Source organism: Salmo trutta, unplaced genomic scaffold (assembly GCF_901001165.1).
Source record: "Salmo trutta unplaced genomic scaffold, fSalTru1.1, whole genome shotgun sequence".
Taxonomy (NCBI): Eukaryota; Metazoa; Chordata; class Actinopteri; order Salmoniformes; family Salmonidae; genus Salmo; species Salmo trutta.
The window spans coordinates 15,351-31,213 of record NW_021822312.1 but is presented as its reverse complement, the minus strand read 5'-3'; the positions used below and the strand labels follow the sequence as shown (position 1 = coordinate 31,213).

Genomic DNA, 15,863 nt, shown 5'->3' with positions numbered 1-15,863 from the left:
GTGAGATCAGAAGAACAAGTGAAATAACCCTGGGGTCAGCTGGATGTGATGGTGAGATCAGAAGAACAAGTGAAATAACCCTGGGGTCAGCTGGATGTGATGGTGAGATCAGAAGAACAAGTGAAATAACCCTGGGGTCAGCTGGATGTGATGGTGGATCAGAAGAACAGTGAAATAACCCTGGGGTCAGCTGGATGTGATGGTGGATCAGAAGAACAAGTGAAATAACCCTGGGGTCAGCTGGATGTGATGGTGGATCAGAAGACAAGTGAAATAACCCTGGGGTCACTGGATGTGATGGTGAGATCAGAAGAACAAGTGAAATAACCCTGGGGTCAGCTGGATGTGATGGTGAGATCAGAAAGAACAAGTGAATAACCTGGGGTCAGCTGGATGTGATGGTGGATCAGAAGAACAAGTGAAATAACCCTGGGGTCAGCTGGATGTGATGTTGAGATCAGAAGAACAAGTGAAATAACCCTGGGGTCAGCTGGATGTGATGTGAGAGGAAGAGGGTAAGGAGAGGATAGGAGAGGAGAGGAGAGAGGAGAGGAGAGGAGAGGCACAGAGAAAAGTGCTCAGTCACGCCGGCACTAGCCAGGAGCAGAACCTTACTGTGCAAATTAACCTTGAGAGGCTGCACTGCAGGGAGGGAGGCAGACAGGAACAGAGGAAAAAAATAGTGGCATAGAAAGAACGGGACAAAAAAACAGAGAAAGAGGAACATTGCACAACATTTTAATACCTCAAGTCATTGCTGCAAAAAAACATTCTCAGTCAACTTACCTGTTAAAGTAAAACTAAATGATTTTAATGATAACCGGGTAGTGCTACTGACCTGCAGCGAAGCGGGCTTCCTGTTCTCCCTCAGTGAGGTCAGAGTAGTTGTTGAAGTCAGACTCCAGAGCTGCGGGGGTGTCAGTGGGCTTACACCAGCCCTTCCACTCTATCAGGTGGGCCACCTGCCCTGGGCCATGCATGTGGGCCTCGTCACATGGTCCTTCATCGCCTGGGAGATGCCTAGAGGTCAAAGATTAGAGGGTAAGTGTCACATACATGTAAAGTGTAAAGAGTATAGCAGCAGTCTTTGTTTTTTGTGTGTGTGTGTGTGTTGTGTGTGTGTGTGTTGTGTGGTGTGTGTGTGTGTGTGTGTGTGTGTGTGTGTGTGTGTGTGTGTGTGTGTGTGTGTGTGTGTGTGTGTGTGTGTGTGAGACAGGTGGCTCGTTACGTGTGGAACAGGACTGACTTTGACGCTGTGGACCCTGACACCACTGACTACCTTATGGGTAAATGATTGTAGTATTCTGTCAATTCTTCTGTGTATTCTGGAAAGCTGAGTATTTGAAGGTCACAGCAAACATTACTGCTGATTCTTACTGTATATCAATAGACAATAGACACTGTGTTTGTGAGCAATGCTCGTATTACCATGTAATGAAGATCTGGCTAACGCCGCAATCTCTTGAATGGTAAGTGCTCTTCTCGATTTTGGTAACATTTCAACGGTGTCGTCAACATTTACCTGTGAAGGAAAAAACAACCATTACTAAAGGAGGACTCATACACTACATGGATGATGACAAGCAGTGGAGGCTGTTATACAGATGTACTGTACATGCTACGACTACCAAGAAATCCTTTCAAACTGATCTAAAAGAGCACTCATGTTTTCAAGGTAGAGAAAACAAGTGTTTTCATTGTTTTTTACACACACACACACACACACACACACACATACACAAACACACAGCATTAATGATATGAAGGGCCATTGCAAGGATATTATGATGAAACTACAGAACAACCTCCATCCTCTCTACTCTCCTCCATTGGTCCTGGTATGTCCATCCTCTCTACTCTCATCCATTGGTCTGGTATGTCCATCCTCTCTACTCTCCTCCATTGGATCTGGTCTATCCATCCTCTACTCTCCTCCATTGGTCTTGTCTATCCATCCTCTACTCTCCTCCATTGGTCTGGTCTATCCATCCTCTACTCTCCTCCATTGGTCTGGTCTGTCCATCCTCTACTCTCCTCCATTGGTCTGGTATGTCCATCCTCTACTCTCCTCCATTGGTCTGGTCTATCCATCCTCTCTACTCTCCTCCATTGGTCTGGTCTATTCATCCTCTCTACTCTCCTCCATTGGTCTGGTCTATCCATCCTCTCTACTCTCCTCCATTGGTCTGGTCTATCCATCCTCTACTCTCCTCCATTGGTCTGGTCTATCCATCCTCTACTCTCCTCCATTGGTCTGGTCTATCCATCCTCTACTCTCCTCCATTGGTCTGGTCTATCCATCCTCTCTACTCTCCTCCATTGGTCTGGTCTATTCATCCTCTCTACTCTCCTCCATTGGTCTGGTCTATTCATCCTCTCTACTCTCCTCCATTGGTCTGGTCTATCCATCCTCTACTCTCCTCCATTGGTCTGGTCTATCCATCCTCTCTACTCTCCTCCATTGGTCTGGTCTATTCATCCTCTCTACTCTCCTCCATTGGTCTGGTCTATCCATCCTCTCTACTCTCCTCCATTGGTCTGGTCTATTCATCCTCTACTCTCCTCCATTGGCCTGGTCTATCCATCTCTACTCCTCCTGGGGTCACTCTCTCTCCTCCATTGGTCTGGTATGTCCATCCTCTACTCTCCTCCATTGGTCTGGTCTATCCATCCTCTACTCTCCTCCATTGGTCTGGTCTATCCATCCTCTACTCTCCTCCATTGGTCTGGTCTATCCATCCTCTACTCTCCTCCATTGGTCTGGTCTATCCATCCTCTACTCTCCTCCATTGGTCTGGTCTATCCATCCTCTCTACTCTCCTCCATTGGTCTGGTCTATCCATCCTCTCTACTCTCCTCCATTGGTCTGGTCTATCCATCCTCTCTACTCTCCTCCATTGGTCTGGTCTATCCATCCTCTACTCTCCTCCATTGGTCTGGTATGTCCATCCTCTACTCTCCTCCATTGGTCTGGTCTATCCATCCTCTACTCTCCTCCATTGGTCTGGTCTATCCATCCTCTCTACTCTCCTCCATTGGTCTGGTCTATCCATCCTCTACTCTCCTCCATTGGTCTGGTCTATCCATCCTCTACTCTCCTCCATTGGTCTGGTCTATCCATCCTCTCTACTCTCCTCCATTGGTCTGGTCTGTCCATCCTCTACTCTCCTCCATTGGTCTGGTCTATCCATCCTCTACTCTCCTCCATTGGTCTGGTCTATCCATCCTCTACTCTCCTCCATTGGTCTGGTATGTCCATCCTCTACTCTCCTCCATTGGTCTGGTCTGTTAACCCCCTCTACTCTCCTCCATTGGTCTGGTATGTCCATCCTCTCTACTCTCCTCCATTGGTCTGGTATGTCCATTCTCTTTACTCTCCTCCATTGGTCTGGTCTGTTAATCCCCTCTACTGCACTCCATTGGTCTGGTATGTCCATCCTCTCTACTCTCCTCCATTGGTCTGGTATGTCCATTCTCTCTACTCTCCTCCATTGGTCTGGTCTGTTAATCCTCTCTACTCTCCTCCATTGGTCTGGTATGTCCATCCTCTCTACTCTCCTCCATTGGTCTGGTCTGTTAATCCTCTCTACTCTCCTCCATTGGTCTGGTCTATCCATCCTCTACTCTCCTCCATTGGTCTGGTATGTGCATCCTCTCTACTCTATTGGTCTGGTATGTCCATCCTCTCTACTCTCCTCCATTGGTCTGGTCTGTTAATCCTCTCTACTCTACTCATTTGGTCTGGTCTGTCCATCCTCTCTACTCTCCTCCATTGGTCTGGTATGTCCATCCTCTCTACTCTCCTCCATTGTTCTGGTATGTCCATCCTCTCTACTCTACTCCATTGGTCTGGTATGTCCATCCTCTCTACTCTACTCCATTGGTCTGGTCTGTTAATCCTCTCTACTCTACTCCTTTGGTCTGGTCTGTTAATCCTCTCTACTCTCCTCCATTGGTCTGGTATGTCCATCCTCTCTACTCTCCTCCATTGGTCTGGTATGTCCATCCTCTCTACTCTCCTCCATTGGTCTGGTCTGTTAATCCTCTCTACTCTCCTCCATTGGTCTGGTATGTCCATCCTCTCTACTCTCCTCCATTGGTCTGGTCTGTTAATCCTCTCTACTCTCCTCCATTGGTCTGGTCTATCCATCCTCTACTCTTCTCCATTGGTCTGGTATGTGCATCCTCTCTACTCCATTGGTCTGGTATGTGCATCCTCTCTACTCCATTGGTCTGGTATGTGCATCCTCTCTACTCCATTGGTCTGGTATGTCCATCCTCTCTACTCTACTCTACTCCATTGGTCTGGTATGTCCATCCTCTCTACTCTACTCCATTGGTCTGGTCTGTTAATCCTCTCTACTCTACTCCATTGGTCTGGTCTCTTAATCCTCTCTACTCTACTCCTTTGGTCTGGTATGTCCATCCTCTCTACTCTACTCCATTGGTCTGGTCTGTTAATCCTCTCTACTCTACTCCATTGGTCTGGTCTGCCTATCCTGTAAAGTCACACCGCAAACATTGTATCTGGTGTTGACACGCGCTTTTGTTCACCATTGCTTTTTATAGCCTAGTTTGATCCACGTGTCTATAATGTAGACAGTGAGCTGATCCCACGTCAATCTACGTTTGTGCATAGTTAATTCATGAAGGTAGAATCATTAGCAGCAGAAGCAGAACGCAATGACAGTTTTTGGGGAGCTCTAAATACTGAAACGTTTTGAAACAGCCCTGAGACAGGGGCTCTGCGAGCTCAGATGTTCCCGCGCTGGCGATTATGTCTACCACTGAGAGGCGAGATAATCCTCTAGCCCCGCAGAGGAGAGACCAGAGCTTCTCCATCACTGTAGAAAATCTAGGGGATATGTCATGCCTTCGAGTTCCACATGACCCCAGGCGCCACTGAACATTACACCACCCTCCTCCCTCTTCACCCACCCACTCTCCCCTACTGAACGTTACACCACCCCTCCTCCCTCTTCACCCACCCACTCTCCCCTACTGAACGTTACACCACCCCTCCTCCCTCTTCACCCACTCTCCCCTACTGAACGTTACACCACCCATCCTCCCTCTTCACCCACTCTCCCCTACTGAACGTTACACCACCCCTCCTCCCTCTTCACCCACTCTCCCCTACTGAACGTTACACCACCCCTCCTCCCTCTTCACTTACTCTCCCCTACTGAACGTTACACCACCCCTCCTCCCTCTTCACCCCACTCACTCTCCCCTACTGAACGTTACACCACCCCTCCTCCCTCTTCACCCACTCACTCTCCCCTACTGAACGTTACACCACCCCTCCTCCCTCTTCACCCCACTCACTCTCCCCTACTGAACGTTACACCACCCCTCCTCCCTCTTCACCCACTCACTCTCCCCTACTGAACGTTACACCACCCCTCCTCCCTCTCCACTCACTCTCCCTACTAAACGTTACACCACCCCTCCTCCCACTCTCCCCTACTAAACGTTACACCACCCATCCTACCTCTTCACCCACCCACTCTCCCCTACTGAACGTTACACCACCCCTCCTCCCTCTTCACCCACTCTCCCCTACTGAACGTTACACCACCCCTCCTCCCACTCTCCCCTACTGAACGTTACACCACCCCTCCTCCCTCTTCACCCACTCTCCTCTACTGAACGTTACACCACCCCTCCTCCCTCTCCTCCCACTCTCCCCTACTGAACGTTACACCACCTCTCCTCCCTCTTCACCCACTCTCCCCTACTGAACATTACACCACCCCTCCTACCTCTTCACCCACTCTCCCCTACTGAACGTTACACCACCCTCCTCCCTCTTCACCCACTCTCCCCTACTGAACGTTACACCACCCCTCCTACCTCTTCACCCACTCTCCCCTACTGAACGTTACACCACCCATCCTCCCTCTTCACCCACTCTCCCCTACTGAACGTTAGACCACCCTCCTCCCTCTTCACCCACTCTCCCCTACTGAACGTTACACCACCCCTCCTCCCACTCTCCCCTACTGAACGTTACACCACCCCTCCTCCCTCTTCACCCACTCTCCCCTAATGAACGTTACACCACCCCTCCTACCTCTTCACCCCACTCTCCCCTACTGAACATTACACCACCCCTCTTCACCCACTCTCCCCTACTGAACGTTACACCACCCCTCCTCCCTCTTCACCCACTCTCCCCTACTGAACGTTACACCACCCTCCTCCCTCTTCACCCACTCTACCCCACTGAACGTTACACCACCCCTCCTCCCTCTTCACCCACTCTCCCCTACTGAACGTTACACCACCCCTCCTACCTCTCCACTCACTCTCCCCTACTGAACGTTACACCACCCCTCCGCCCTCTCCACCCACTCTCCCCTACTGAACGTTACACCACCCCTCCGCCCTCTCCACCCACTCTCCCCTACTGAACGTTACACCACCCCTCCTACCCCTTCACCCACTCTCCCCTACTGAACGTTACACCACCCCTCCTCCCTCTTCACCCACTTTCCCCTACTGAACGTTACACCACCCCTCCTCCCACTCTCCCCTACCCCTACTGCGGGTATGTGCTGAGCTCGCCTCCTCGCGACCCTATCCCGGTGTGCTTCGAAAACGGTTGCTGAACTTTCCACTAAAGGAGCATTGCTATAGCAACCGATCACCAGGGAGCTCTCATGATACGTGGATCTGTGATTGATAGATGACGTCACATGCACACGGATGGCCACGGTTGGTTTTTACTCCTAGTCTCAATGTAGCTTTACATTAATATGTTCCTCTGCAAGACTAACGCCTCAAATGCGTTCTATAGGTTTCAGAGGCGACACTGTCTACAAACAGATTCGACATCTATATTGCTTGTTGAACGTGGAGAGAGGACGAGCCGACACGCGTGCACCAGCGGAGCTTCTGTCTGGCAATGGGCACGCTGGCACGGCTCTGCGACAGTGCCTGAAGGGTCACCAAGCGGCAAACAATCATAATGGCCCTGGCCGTTCTATTCCAGCGCCGAGATATTCAATAGAGCCGTGTAGAGAGAAGAGAGGAGAGAGACGAGAGAGGAATATTTTGGCGGTGCTAATAATCTCCTCGTTACTGCAGCCACGCGCTGGCTCATTTCGACATGCAGATGGTGCGCGCTGATCGATACAATGAGATGAGACGGATTCATCATTAGTTTTGAGTGAATTATTCCAGCAACCTGCTAACTTCTATTTACTTCTCTATAGCCTGCATAAGACTGTCAATAGAGAGAGAGAGCATGGACTAAATGAGATAGGCATATAGAATCTGTGAGTCGGGTCATTGCATAATTGTTTCCACCTCTAGATAGGCCTATACCTGAAATTGTTTAGCTATTGCCTAATCAATTATGGCGGTCAGTAAATCATATAATATTCATAAATGGATTTTATATTGTAGATATGTGATAGTAGAGTAGTAGCCTGAGGGAACACGTAATGTGCTGTTAAAAGTATTGTGATAATATTTTAAATTGTATATAACTGCCTTAATGTTGCTGGACCCCAGGAACAGTAGCTGCTAATGGGGATCCTTAATAAATACAAATATAAATACATCGTTACAGAGAGCTACTTCGAAAAGAAAAAATGGAGGGGGGCAGCACCTGCTCAGGCTGAATCAAACCAACCCAATGTCAACGTGGCACTGCGGCCAACCACCGGGTACAACGCCAGTAAGTCAGATGTGCTGAAGCCTACACAGTAAATGAGACTGCAGCGGTGGCCACCGAGCCGCTGCCGACCCAGCCGTCCATCTCCCCTTAGTAGATCTGTTTCATTGCATTTAGGCCAAGGCAAAACGGCATTACATTCAGTGCCATTGAGATTCCCATTTGAAAGCTGCATTAGAAATTAATTGCTAATTACTTTGAATGACTTCATATAATAACTTCATATAATAATTAGAAAACTAACTGGTGAACATTTACTGAAATCCAAAATGGAGGAACCCAAAGCGGAATCACTCGTTAACGACTTGGACTGCTTAGTTAATTAGGTCATTATTAAACCAAAAAATGTTGCGAAAAGAATGTTCTGCTTCACATCGCGAATTTCTTTTGACTTCGAAGAGAACTCAATTCAGAGCTACGCTACTGTCCGTTTTGATTATCTGGGTGCCCCTGCGGTCTATTATGGGCGATCCCATTGCATTAGACAAAATATAAGCTACACATAAACGAGTAACACGGGGGTTTATGTAATATACTTCCAAATAGGCTACTGCGGTTAAAACATATAAACATATTGGTGATACAAATGCTCAGTTCAGAACTGCTGCTTTAGGCTGATGGAATATGATGTAAACCAGGGTCGCAACTTTGATTTTAGAAGTGGGGGGACCTCATTTTTTTTATTATCCAGTCAGATAAACACTCCAACCAGCCTACTAAGAGGCGTCCACATGGTCCTAAAGCGCACCGTTGCCTCGTTTTGTATCACATTCCAATGATAAAACTGGGGGGACAGAAATGCAATTTCAGAATGTGGGGGACATGTCCCCATCTCTAGTGAAAGTTGCACCCCTGATGTAAACGAACCCATTATAACAGCGATGAACAATGATGTTCCACCTCATGTAGCGCAGTATTGAGTAAACAGTATAGCCCTAATCAATAAGCATTCATCCAGTGAAAACATCTCCTGTGTTAGAGGGTCGCACTTGAATGCACAGTGTATGATAGCTGTAGCTGGACGGCAGGGCAAGGGGAATCGGAGGTGTCACGTCACTGTGTGTGAACCGAGCCAAAAAAAGGGTCAAACTGTGACAATCAGCACCTCGCAGTGGTCCAGTGTCCCTAGGGGCGCGTGGAGAATGAGTCTGTAAGCCAAGCAGATCCGGGTGTTTCCGAAGAGCGCCAGGTCAGACACTGAGTTTGCTTCGCTCCAGTCCACGCGCAAAGTAGGACCGTCGACTGCCACTGTCAAAGGGAGAGAACTTATAGGTGAACTGCAAATCACCATGCCAAGCATGCCTCGAGAGGGACTCTGGAGCCACTGCTGGGGCTAACCCAGAGGGAGCGTTTAGAATGCGTAACGGGCCATACGTGGTATCTCAATGTAGTGTCCCTTAGATAAGGCCGACTATTAACCCCAGTTAATACCAATTTAGAATAGTAACGCAAACAACAGGGTGCACTTGAATTGAAATACCACGGGGGGCTATCCGAGGGGGGCTGTCCTCGTGCACATCAACTTTGCAGTCATGCCACGTCATGCAGGCAAGGCGCTTATGTCGTTTGTATTTTTTTCAACACAGACTAAACTATAAGGAGGTCAGAGTAGAGGGGGCCAGTTATCATCCCTGCTAATCAAATAAAGCAGAGAATATAATATGCCATCTCTTTATGAAAATACACATTTTATTTTCCACCCAAACACCCCTCCACCTGGCTGCATGCACTTTAACCGCCCTCCATTATGAGTGCCAAGGCACTAACCAATAGGCACAAATGGAAAAAGACTATGGGCACGTCGTGCTCTAGCCAGCTCATATGGCACCACCCCTTCAGCCACCTTCCTCAGGCTGGAATTGGCACTGAACAAAACCTGATTGAACAACACTCCAGCGAAATAGACCGAATTGGCCTTGTTGTTTCATAGTACACAATCTCACACTCAATTCATGCAAATATGTACAAAACGTATTTCAGCAGATTTCGTGCGTTTTTGTGTCTTAATTCGTGTGAAAATACACACATTTTTGGGCGACATAATTCGTAGGAAAAGACACATTTTTGTGCGACTTCATTCATAGGAAAAAAACATTTTTGGGAGGGCAAACTTGGGAAAAATCGTTTTAAAGTTATTGGAGCAATGCATTTTGGGCAATGGTGTTCTACACTGCCTTTTTTGAGTCCCACATTTATTTATATAAAAAACAAACGTGTTAACTGCCCAATATTGTTAATCAACCCAGGTTGTCACCAAAATACTTATGATATAATAGTATCCTTATTTTTATTTATTTTTATTAATGTTGTTTTCTTTGCCTGTTTCCGCTAAATACTTTGGGATACTGATGCTATGTCCGATTTTATGAGGGTTACCAGATTGGACAAAAAAGAAATCAGTATATATTTTTTTGTGGTATCGATGAAGGTATTTCATTTGGGAATAGGGATACATTTTCATGATGGAAAATGTATTAATAATAAATATGGAGAAACAGAAGACCTGGTTTAAATTCCCCTGGTGCAACTGCCTGGTATTTGCACCTACAACAAGCCTGGATTATGATCAATTCATCCATATTAATGCAGTTAAACAGGTTCATGTAAAATAATGAATTATGTTGGTTTACATGTATTGCACTTCCAAGGCCGTTTCATGATGATTATTACGGTTGTGTCAATCATGTTATATACTGAAGCAATTGTAACAAAGCATATGCCAGCATTGTAGGACTACTGCCTCTGCCCAGAGACCTACTAGGCTTTCATGTCAACAGCCATTAGAGCTCACTTTGCCACATATGAGCCCTGGTTAGAGTCCCTGTTGCAGCTTTCACTTTCTTCTGCTACACTGGTGGCAGCGTTGGGATCACGTCCAGCTCACGTCTAGTTATGTGATCTAGTGGTGGGAAGCATTCTGTTTGTCAACATTCTGTTTGTCAACATTGTGTTGGGTGTAATTACATTGATATATCTAGTGAACAATGGATTAGCAACAATGGGCATGATGGATAGAAGTAGTTACTACAGGTGTGATCAAGCCTTACATCCAAATTGCCTGAAGCTGAATGGAAAGTGCTATGCCCTGACCAGTTATTCAGAAGAACATCCTCTGTGACTGTCTAATTTACAGAAGTTAACTTACCAGTGTGGACCCAAAACAAACACAAACACACATTTACAAACTACCTGTTTAAAGTCTTATTACAACCATGGTGTTCTGTTGTTACTGAAGCTTATATGTCAAATAACCTGACAATGATCCACATCATATGGGTAGACAGATAATGTAAGTGTGTTATGCAGCAAACACAACTATCCTTTTTTAAGGATGAAAACCAGTAATATGTTGGTCAATCCTGTTCTGATCTAATGAGATGGATGTGGGATTTTCTACGGCCTAGAATACAGGCCTTTCCCAGTCATGAAGGACGAAGCTAGGCCCCTCTTGATTCTCATTGGCGAAGCCTGAACTCAAGTTAGGGGTTATATGTCAGACTCTCCTATACCACTTTGCCCAACATGTTATACCCCAGAGGTTATAAATAACCCCTTTCTAAGGTGATAGAACTTGCATCATTATTATAGGGCTGTGAAACCCAGAGTCGAATGGCTTTAGACTGAGCATTTCTCACCATTCCTTTATGGATAGCAATTTCCATTTTATAACAGGTAGTGTCCATTTATTTACAGTAGTGTGTTGATTAATTATTGCTTTCTTCAGTGGAAATACATAATATCTATAAAAAATACCAAATATACCAAAAGCTGAATCAAGCAGAGATTTACAACTATTTAACCATGTTACGACTATTTAACTATGTTAATCATTACTGAAACATGCAAACTACAAACATTTAACCAGTTAAAGATAATAAATTCATGACAACTAGAAACAAATATTTTATTAAAAGTAATTCATAAAGTCAAAAGTTGGCTATAACATGAGTACAAACAATGTGAGTGTGTGTATATATCTTCTAAGTGTTTGTGTGTGTGTGTGTGTGTGTGTGTATTATAATTTCCCATCATAAAAATGTATCCCCATTCCCCAATCAAATAACTTAATCAATGCCACACAAAAAAAAAAATTAAAATCGTATTTTTTCTCCAATTTGGCAACCCTCATCAAATGTGACATAATCTTGTATAAAATGCATTATGAAAGAAATTGTGTAATGTAGGCTCCACTATTCTCTACTATTTTCCTATGAATGAAGTCGCAAAAATGTGTCTATTCACACAAATTAAGCCACACAAAAACCGCAAAAAATGCACGAAATCTGATTAAATACTTTTGTACATATTTGCACGAATTGAGTGTGAGATTGTGTTGTTCATAAACGCTTGCGTCATAACTTGGCAGAGTGGTGGTCCCTCTTAGGTCGTTTCCATCAGTTGTTCCAATACAAAAACGATAAATATTGTAGTTCATTCTATTTGTCAAATTTATCTCTGAAGGAGGGACCAAGGTTGCAAAGCAGAAGCACAGAAATACCAAAAGCTGAACACCCTACAGGTGTTTCAGCACTTGGACAGCTCCTACTCTACAGTGCACTGTGTGATCGCTGTTTTCAATTGATAGCTTGTGGAGCTGAGTGCAACATGACTAGATAATCAACTATGCAAGTGCCATTTAGTAGTATATTACAAAAACCAGTCTCTACTGGATATTTACTTTCAGTAATCAGAGTGTGTCTATATTGTCAAAACATAACTTCTCCTTTGCTCTCCTCTCAAGAAAACCGTTTCTAGTTACAGCATGTGAAAATAACAACTCTTTGCTCGATTAGTCGCCGGCACCCATCTCTGCTATTGAGGCCAATATAACTGACCTCATCACTCACGAGCTCAAGTTGCTCGCGCCAGGAGGATTCAATATCTGCCATTTAATTGGATGTGTTGAGATCAAATGCCTCCGGGTGTTTTGTATCTTGGAATCCATGGCTCGCTCGCTAATTAATGTATTGTTCAGAGGGGTTATGGATGCACGCGCTGTTTGGTAAATTAGATTCATGGAAGGGGCTTGGAAGGCGTTGGTTTGTCATTTGAGCCGCTGGCTCCCTTTTGATGTGTGTTGATTTCCTACCCTCACACACACAGATTGCTGTGGGGTAGACGAGCCATGCACTGCGCCCTCTGTTACCCCCTTGGATCACACAGAGACCCACACACCTCACTTCCTGTTTCTATGACGACGGAATGACTTGATGCGGAGGTCGTGTTGGTGAGAATTAGCAAACCAATAAACACAAATAGCCTACCGACCGGCACTACTGTCGATTTAAATGCCAATATTTACATGTCTAATACCTGCCAAGTAAACAAGGATTTTCACTTGCCTTTGGATTGACAAACCTTTTTTTAAATCACAGTAGTCTCCCCACAACACAAACATGTAGGCCCTAATGTAGCCTGATTATGTAAGACATAAAACAACAGATGAATCAATCAGTCAAAGGCAAACCCGCATCCCTATGTGATCATGTGTCATAGCAATCTCGAGGATTTTATAAAGGCTTAAGTCCCTGGTCCACAGAGCAGTGCAATGAAGACCAATCTGTAAAAAAAATTTAAAATATATAGCTAGGACAAAATAAAATAAAAACAGATTCAAAAGCCTATGCAGCCTAGAGAAACCCGTGGGGGGGGGTATGATTTGGAGCGTTGTAATCTTATAGGCCTGGCCTATGATTTTTGTCGATTGTTTTCGGCAAATTGAATTGTTTACAACGTCAGATTGTGAAACAGTTTCTCTGCACGCGTATCGAGAGCAAGCGGATCACCAGGAAATTAAAGGCTCGCGGACATCCGTCATCTGTGCATACATTTTGGATTTGCTCTAGGCTATATCTTTTATATTCCATGTATTCTTTTTTTCGCCACCTAGGCGTGGATATCAGTGTATTCTCGCTGTGCACCAAGGTGCCTCGCTCTCTGTCGTTGTCGTGGAAACAAAAGCTAGACCATGGCGGTGCGACTCCTGTCTTCCATGCTCACTGAAAGACTTAAGAGGAAATCAACATAATGATATCAAGGCCAGCTGCATTGTGATATAGTTATAATGGGCAAACAGGTGGGTCTTGTCTTGTAGCCTACAGCAACGACAGGTCTGTGTAGACTTACTGGGGTGACACTGATAGCCATGCACGGTACAGAACGCTACAAAGACAGAAAGCTTGAAGCAGCCCATCTAATTCAGTATTATGGACAGCAATATGATTATATTGACATGTTACAGTCCTGACAAGTGCTGATAGGCGGTCTGACGATGATAGCACAGTACCCTACAAGCCATAAGCATCATCAAGTGTCTGAAGGGCCGATGACTTGATAGGCAGTTAGAGGGTCTGGCTTCCAGATTTATAGGCATATCAAATAAATCATCCCTGGCTTGTTTATATTGCTAACAATATTGTATTTCGCTTGCTGTGGGTGATAAGCGACTGTGCGTGTGTGTGTGTGCGCGCGCATTACATGGATGCGTGCACTGATGGATGGATGTGGGGTGTGTGTGATTTATCGCTAGTGCAAGGCCCCATCAAATGAATCACGTTTCCAGGACCGAGCGAGGGAGATATCGGTGGGGAACACCAATGGAGAGGAGATGGGAAGGCACGTTGACTAGGCGGACAGACACAGACAGACAGGGGGATCTTGTAAACAACGAGCTGGAGAACAAGACAGCTGCGGCGTCAACCAAGGAAGCTTGTCTCTCATTCTACCCTGATGAAGACAGCTTGTCTGTCGAAACGTTGATTATTAGGTTATTACATTATTGCATCTGAGCTCCTAGAGTGTGCGGCTCTCCTTTTCTATCTTGTCTCTCGGGAACAGCAAATCAGTCTGTGGGCTATGTAGCTCATGCCCCAACACAGTGATATATTTAAATTATGCATTTCCGGATGAGGGTAGCCCCCTATTTCTTAAAAATGACTAATTACAGCTTAGTCAATTCAGCGATCTTATGATGTATGACGGCTATAGAGCCATGTCTGTGGGAAAAGCTCTTCGAATAGTCCGGATAACATGAAGACAGACAGCGTAGATAAGAGCAATATGCTGTCTTACCTTGCAGCTAAACTGGGTCAATGCAGTCAAAACCATTGTGCCGGTCAGAAGAGTATTGTCATTCAAACATAAAGCCTTTAGCTCCGCATCCTTCAACAGCAGAAAAATCACTTCATTCTCTCCTGCCGAGCGCGCTCACCAAAAAGCTATACGAGATCAGCTCTCGCGGCATCTCGATGCCAACACTCACCTCCTCATCCCCTCAGTGCTTTCCTGTTCTGAACTGATTTACTATTATAATCAGATTTCTGGTCTATCTAGAAATCTCTAAACTCAAAGATGAAAACAAAGTTTACAGTCCAGTTCAATAAACAAACAACTTATTGCACCTCTTAAATGTCCCGTGCACAGGCCTCCCCAATTCACACCATTCGTTGTATGCAAAAATCAGGCGGTATGGGACGTGCTTTTAGGATCAAAACAAAATTAAAGAACTCTTACCAACTGGCGTTTTGGAACCAATACAGCCGATTTTCGCTTCTCACACGAGTAGCCTAACCTACACCCGTTTTCCTTCTGCAACAAAAGACCTGAGCGTACCTTATAGATCTGAAGTCTCTCCTGTCTCTCCCCGGACTCTTCTCTGTGTTCCGCAACGATACGGCGTGCTGCTCACAACCCTCGAGTAACATCGAGGGCGGGGAAAAGTCCAACCCTTTCTTCCAAGTTTTCACTTGCTTTTTGTTAATGCTTGGTTGCTTGTGAGTTCTGTATTTTCTATATGGCTTCTGTGTAGTCTTTGCGCGGTTTTATCATTACAATATTCATATCCAGTGTATTCTATCTGCCTGTAGCCAAACCGTGCCCCTCTCTCCCTACGTCACTGAGGGAAGGATCGATGCTGGCGTTTCAGCTCCACGGCGGCTGGACAGCGCACGTCTGCTTGGGCTCTGAGGCGGCGGCAGCGGCACTGGCTACACGCTCCGCTGCTGGGGGTCCCCCTCGTTGTCACACTCTAGTGAAATCCACACACCAGCACGGCGTCGTCCCGCGTTCTTCGTGTAGCTCTAGCCTAGTAGCGGCATTCGGCCTTGGCTAGCAGAGGAGTTGCAGGTTGCATTGGTACAAAAATCCCACGCGAAAACGGTTTTATACACCAGGCCGAGCT

The 15,863-nt window shown here is 45.8% G+C and overlaps 1 long non-coding RNA gene across 2 annotated transcripts; it reads right to left on the bottom strand.

Annotated features, from left to right (window-relative positions):
- Positions 1-981: 981 nt before the first annotated feature.
- LOC115181700 (uncharacterized) lies at positions 982-15,385 on the bottom strand. 2 transcript variants are annotated; one of them, XR_003873494.1, is made up of 3 exons: positions 15,296-15,385; positions 1,429-1,522; positions 982-1,020 (listed from the first exon to the last, which is right to left on the bottom strand). It is a non-coding gene; the product is annotated as an uncharacterized LOC115181700 (long non-coding RNA). The 2 variants fall into 2 exon arrangements; XR_003873493.1 differs by lacking the exon at positions 15,296-15,385 and adding an exon at positions 14,756-14,837.
- Between the last annotated feature and the right edge of the window lie 478 nt (positions 15,386-15,863).